General features: G+C 43.2%; 1 protein-coding gene and 1 long non-coding RNA gene across 4 annotated transcripts in view; one reads left to right on the forward strand and one right to left on the reverse strand.

Moving 5' to 3' along the window:
* Positions 1-6,281, forward strand: part of LOC121288545 (arf-GAP with dual PH domain-containing protein 1-like) — a 138,683-nt gene that overhangs the window by 39,920 nt on the left and 92,482 nt on the right. The window lies entirely within an intron of this gene.
* Positions 3,086-6,281, reverse strand: part of LOC121288547 — a 91,914-nt gene continuing 88,718 nt past the window's right edge. Inside the window, exon 3 of the long non-coding RNA XR_005945374.1 lies at positions 3,086-6,281. This exon is cut by the window's right edge and continues 882 nt beyond it. This is a non-coding gene — a long non-coding RNA (uncharacterized LOC121288547).

The raw sequence follows: 6,281 nt of genomic DNA on the forward strand, positions 1-6,281 counted from the left end.
GTAAGTAATGCAGTTATTAAGTAAAATTTTCTCTTGACTGTTCTGGTTGCATAGTGTCAACGAAAGGGAGCATGTCATCAGGTCTTAACCTGATTAGTTGTCTGTCTTTTGGATAAGATGTTAGAACCAACATCTATCCCCTCAGGTGGATGTAAAAAAATTCATGTTTCAAAGAAGAATAGGGGAGTTCGCCCCAGTGCCCTGGCCAATATTTACCTCTCAACCAACATCAAGAAAAAGGATTATCTGTTCATTATATCAGAGCTGTTTGTGGGACCTTGTGGCTACCATGTTTTATTTGCATTACAAGAGTGACTAAACATGAAAGTGCTTGGTTGGCTGTAAAGTGCTTTGGGATGTCCTGAGGCCACAGAAGGTGCTATATAAATGTAAGCTCTTTCTTTGTAAATTCCCTAAATATTCCTCCTTACCAAGAGTGAATTTATAAAGAGTGTGTTCAGCTCATCAAGGATCAGTTTCCGTTAAAAAGACTTCTATTGATTGCCGGACATGTGATATTGCTATACTACTAACACATAAAGACTTAATAGATTGGTTACCATCAGACCTACACACTCGCTTTGCCCTGTGGCTTTCAAAAGTATGTTTCTGAGCCCCTCTCTTTTTCTCAATTTAAAATGATTTTCTGAGTATTGGGTTTATAGATGTACAAGGAGATTTGCTTCAAACGTTTTCTGTTAAATCTCATATATATTATTGCTTTTATTTGGGAGGTGGGGAATTGCAATGACCGCTTTGGAACTGAGCTGTACAGAGCAGAAAGATCCCAAGTTCAGTTCTTGGACTATGGGTGGGATTTCCCAGCCCCGCTCACCGCCAGGATCGTCCAGTCCCGCTGAAAGTCAAGGGACTTTTGGGCTGGGCTACCACATCACCTGCGGCAGGTCCTGCCACAGCAGGGCCGGAAAGTCCTTGCCTATGTGTCAGCTGATCACAGCAGTGCTGGACGGGATGGCTATCCCAAGCCTGTGTTCCCATTCATGGTCGCCAAACCACTGGAAAATTGTGGGAGGGAATGTTTGCTTCATTGTTATTGTGAGTGTGCATTGGTGGTCTTGTATTTCTCTCCTCACCCACCCTCCGTAAGCATGAATTCATCGAAAATTCTACTGCCTGTATCATTAGCTCACAGCAGGTGCTGTTCGCCAATCACCCCTGTGCTCACTGATCTACACCGGCTCCCAGTCCAGCAACACCTTGATTTTTAACATTCTCATCCTTGTTTTCAAATCCCTCCATGGTGTCTCCCCCTCCCTATCTCTGCAATAACCTCCAGCCCCACAACCTGCCAAGGTATCTGCGCTCCTCTGATTCTGACCTGTGCAGCATCCCTGATTTTAATCGCTCCATCATTAGTGACCATGCCCTCAGCTGCCTGGGTCCTAAGCTCTGGAATTCCCTCTCTAAATCTCTCCGCCTGTCTTATCCTCATTCGCATTATGTCTGAATAAACACTCAAGTTACACTCAAGTGTAATAGCTGCTTTTATGCTGAACTCTGGAGGGAAGTGTAACATAAAGAGCCTCTTGGAGTGTAATTACCCTAGTGCACTCACTTCCATCTGCAGGATCTCGTGTTCAATCAACAGTATACAAATGCAGTCCTTGTAACTTGCCCCAGGCCAGTTAGCTTGGTTGGCTAGATGGCTAGTGTGTGGATTAAATTAGTGTCAACAGAATGGCGTTCAATTTCCTCATTCCAGCTGAAGTAGATTTGGGGCCGGCCACCTCGCCCTGCCCACAGTAAAAATCATGGCACTTTGCTGTGTTTTAATAATCACCAAGGACATATCTTTGGGCAGAGAACTCGAAGAAGAACTGCGCCCGTTTCCCCCGAATGTCAAAATGAAGATAACCATCTCTGAGTGAGCTGGGTTAGCTGGCTTTTAAGAGAAGCATTAACTAAAGAAATTCAGCAACTATGTTATAAAATAAAGTGACGAGGAATAAACTGCAGCTGTAATAACTACCTACGTATCACAATGATATGGAGATTTTCTCGACCTTTGACAACATCTTTGAGTAAGATTCAGTGGGTGAGCTGGGACTAATAATGGGATCAGTTGCTGGGAACAATTTCAGTCCTGCTTCACCCGGTTCCCATTTTTCTCAGGGATGGGAAAGAAGGTGCAGTGGTAGGGTTCCCTACCTCTGAGCCAGAAGCTCCAGGTTCAAGTCCCATGGCCATGGAAGGTGAATTCATAATGTGGCCAGGCAGGTTGATGATCAAACTTCAAATCATTCCAATACATCCATGGCAGACAGTAAGAGAGCACTATGGGGCATCCGGAGGTCATGAAAGGCGCTATAGAAATGCAAGTTCTTTTGTTAGTGGCTGTATTTGCTCCAAAATGTTGCTAGCATCAGATTGGCGATGGTGCACATCTGGAGACTGAAAGTGTCTTAGAGGCTGAAGTGTATTAAAATTGTGGCATGTCTGTTTAGTTATTTGGAGTATTCGATCATCCATATGAAATGCTTTATCCTGCATTAAAGCATTTCCTGACTAGAATTGTTCAGGGTGATGGCTGGTAAATTACATGGGGCCCAATGTGGGTGCTTTGCACAACATCATCTGTCTCTGATTAGTATGGCACTGGATTTCGGTACAGAGTGAAATGCTACCATTAGACCCTGTTTATGTGAAGCGGGTGTTGAAAGAGGAAGTGGTAGAGAATTGTTTATTATGCATTGTTCAGTCTGAGGGAGCAGTCATGGTTTCATATTATTGGTGTGAGGCTAAGCAAAGCTTTGGACGTACTGTGTGAGATACAGTGCCAGGCTCAGCATTGCCAGACTCATCAACTTGCAAATTTTTGAACTGGATTCTGCAGTGTATTTATTAGAAACTAGACCACAGCTTGGGTGGTAAGATACTGCACACAATGCTGTTTTTGTCTTGTGCTGGTCTGAGATTTTATTCTTTGATAATTATTTCCATGTGGTTAACTGATGTAGACCAACTCTCATTACCTGGACCTTTTTGGATTTTAGGCAGCAGACCATTTTTAACCATCAACTTTTTAAACCCCAGGCACATCAAGTCAATAAAGGATTTGAAGCGCTTGCAAGAAAAAGTCCAGTTTTAATAAACCTCTCGTGGTCCCCACAGCTCCAAGCTTTTCAACATTTCTTTTGCAAAGCCATTGTGGGATATTAAGTGAAAGAGTGCATTCCACAGCTCAAGAGAACTTGAGCAGTTATTCGAGACTTGAAAGGGAGTAGATAAATTGCAGTCTTTTGGGTCAGCCTCTCTCTGGATAGAGAGCCAGCCTTGAGCTTGGATTGCCTTGCCTTTCGCCAGGAGCTGATGAATATATGTAGCAACTTTCTACGGATGTGGAGGAGGTGGGTCACGACCAGGGGAAATGAAATGTTTAACAGAGCAAGTGGTCAAGGTTATATGAGGCAACTTGTACTTGTATAGCACTTCTAACATAAACTGTCCAGAGGAGCTTCCCATATGATGCCGATCCATATTTGGAGATATTAGGATAGATGACCAGAAGCCTGGTCACAGAGGTAGGGCTTAAGGAGCATTTTAAAAGGGGGAAAGTGAGGTAGAGAGGCAAAGAAGTTTAGAGGAAGGAATTCTGAAGCTTGGGGCCTAGGCAATGAAAGGTGCAGTCACCAATGATAGAGTGATTAAAATCAGAAATACACAGAGGCCAGAATTAGAGGAGAGCTGATATCTTGGAGGATGAGAGTCTGGCGATTACAGAAATAATGAGAGGTTAGGCCATGGTAAGGTTTGAAGACGAGGATGAGAATTTTAAAGTCAATTTATTGCTTGATTGGGAGCCAATGTAGGTCGGCGAGTACAGGCTTTGGAGAATGGGACTTTGCTCGAGTTTAGATACAGACAGCAGAATTTTGGATCACCTCAAGTTTATGGGAGCTAGCATAGCATTACATAATTCTAAACTTTGAGATTGACCAATTGAAGCTTCTCTTCGCAAAAATCTCAATCTCAGGATAGAGTAATGTGATTAATTTGGGACATGGTATGTGGTGAGTTTAGCAAGCCTGGAAGGAACAGGTGGTCATGGACAGGTGGTTCCCAAAGCTCCCTACCACTGGGGGTTTCCTTGCCTCATGCCTGGCATCTGTTGTAGACTCATTGCTAGAGATTGATTGATTGCTGCGATTAGTCAACAAATCCGATATATTGCAACATGGGATTGCCAGGATGGTAGAAGTTGAACTAGATGGACCTTGGTTTGTTTTCATCAAGTAAAACCGATGTTTCCAACTGAAATGGACTCTCTCTCAATCCTGTAGATTCCTGAATTCCCATGACGAAGTTCCTCAACAGCTTCTATCCTGATTATCAAAATATTTTTTGAAAAATTCTTGATCACCAACAATATTCACAGCCCATTTCACTTTTTTTAAAGCTAGAAATTCCAAAGTGTGATATTAGAAAAGTAATGCTGGTTGTGTCTACAAAACTGCTGTCTTTACTGTAAAAAGATTAAGTATTCAAGAAAGCAAAGAAAAAAATTTATTATGAACCTCAGTGTACTAAAGGCAGTAAGCATGGTATGTCATTGCAGCCTCAACAGACAACAGCTGGGGAGCACAAACATATCTACAACTGCACTGTCCCGAAATCACTCAGTGTAGCCTCATTGCTGACCACACACATCTCTCTCATCCGAAAGGAAGCTCAAACCCAAATTCTCCTTTTGGGAAAAAAAAAAGGCCATTGTGGAATTGAACACATTCATGGGTTGTCAGATGGTGCCAATGTCAATTCTAATCCTAATTACCTGTCAGCATCTATATGTACTGTGCAGTTGATATTCTTTCAGCATGACCCTGTGGTATAGTTCACTACCGACCCAATGTTAAACCACTGTGGTCTTGCATTTCCTTTGCCATTTAGCATGCACGCACATCTCATTGTGGCTATTTGCCAATAATTTGGTGCAACTTGGATTTCTGATGAGTAACGTCTGAGCTGATGTTAAATACATAGCATAAGAAATAGGAGCAGGAGGTGGCCATTTGGCCCATCGAGCCTGCTCCGCCATTCACTAATAATATGGCTGATCTGATTGTGGCCCTTACTCCACTTTATTGTCTGCACCTCATAACCCTCGACTCCCTTGTTGATCAAAAATCTGTCCAACTCAGCTTTGAATAGATACAATGACCAGATCTCCACTGCTCTCTGGGGTAGAGAATTCAAAAGACTCATGATCCTCTGGGAAAAGGAATTCCTCCTCATCTCCGTCTTAAATGAGAAACCCCTTTATTTTTTTAAACTGTACCCCTTAGTTCTAGATTCCCGCATGAGGGGAAACGCCCTCTCAACAGCTACCCTATCAAGTCCCCTCAGTTTCAATAAGATCGTCTCTCATTCTTCTAAACTCCAATGAGTATAGGCCCAACCCATATCCTCATCTTTATAAAATTCAACAATTTGTTTCCAATTCCCCTTCTCTTCCCTTTCCCCCAACCCCTCCCCACCACCAACCCAAGCTGCCATACCATTCTGTTACTGTAATATCATGGAATTGGATATTATATTGTTGGCAACCACCTGTCATTGAGAGTTGAATGCAGGGGCTATGTTATCTGTCTGCCCCCTCCCACCCCCCAAGCTGTAGATTTAGTTGTGACAATGTCAGTTGAGGCAGGGGTTTAAATGGATAGTCTGGCTCCTCCACCCGATACCTCCCAGCAAGACAGCAAGAGTTTCATTACAAATTTGAAAGCTTGGTAAGTGCATTGTTACATTTGGAAATTGGAGTCATGATGGAATGGGAGGGTGTATAAATTGTGCACCAATAAAGGTGTATAAATTGAGCAACAATAAAATTTACCCTTGAAGAATGGGCAAAGTTGGCACTTTGAGGAAATAATCATAACTCTTCAGCTTTTTTTTTATAGGTCCCAACAGAGGCTCGGTGTCAGGATCTGGACAGGAACGGCTGGTTAAACTCAAGTTGGGCTGCTTTAGATCAGGAAGCGTGTCTATGAGAGTTGGGGAGCAGGAATGGCTAATAGGGCTAAAGAAAGCTGACTGTTTCATAGTGGGACTGCAGAAAGGCACAACTTGGGTCAGGTACAAGCAGGGAGAGGGGGACGGGGAAAGCACTCGGGGCTAAGGTCAGCTTGAGTCAAGTGTGGGAGTAAGCCTTAAAAGGTTAGCCAATGGGAATGGTTCATCCTGTAATAAGTGCCAAGCTACGTGGAGTCTACAGCACAGAAAAAGGCCATTTGACTCAACTGTGGCCTATGCCTGGTCAGCAA

This window comes from Carcharodon carcharias, chromosome 15, assembly GCF_017639515.1.
Source record: "Carcharodon carcharias isolate sCarCar2 chromosome 15, sCarCar2.pri, whole genome shotgun sequence".
Taxonomy (NCBI): Eukaryota; Metazoa; Chordata; class Chondrichthyes; order Lamniformes; family Lamnidae; genus Carcharodon; species Carcharodon carcharias.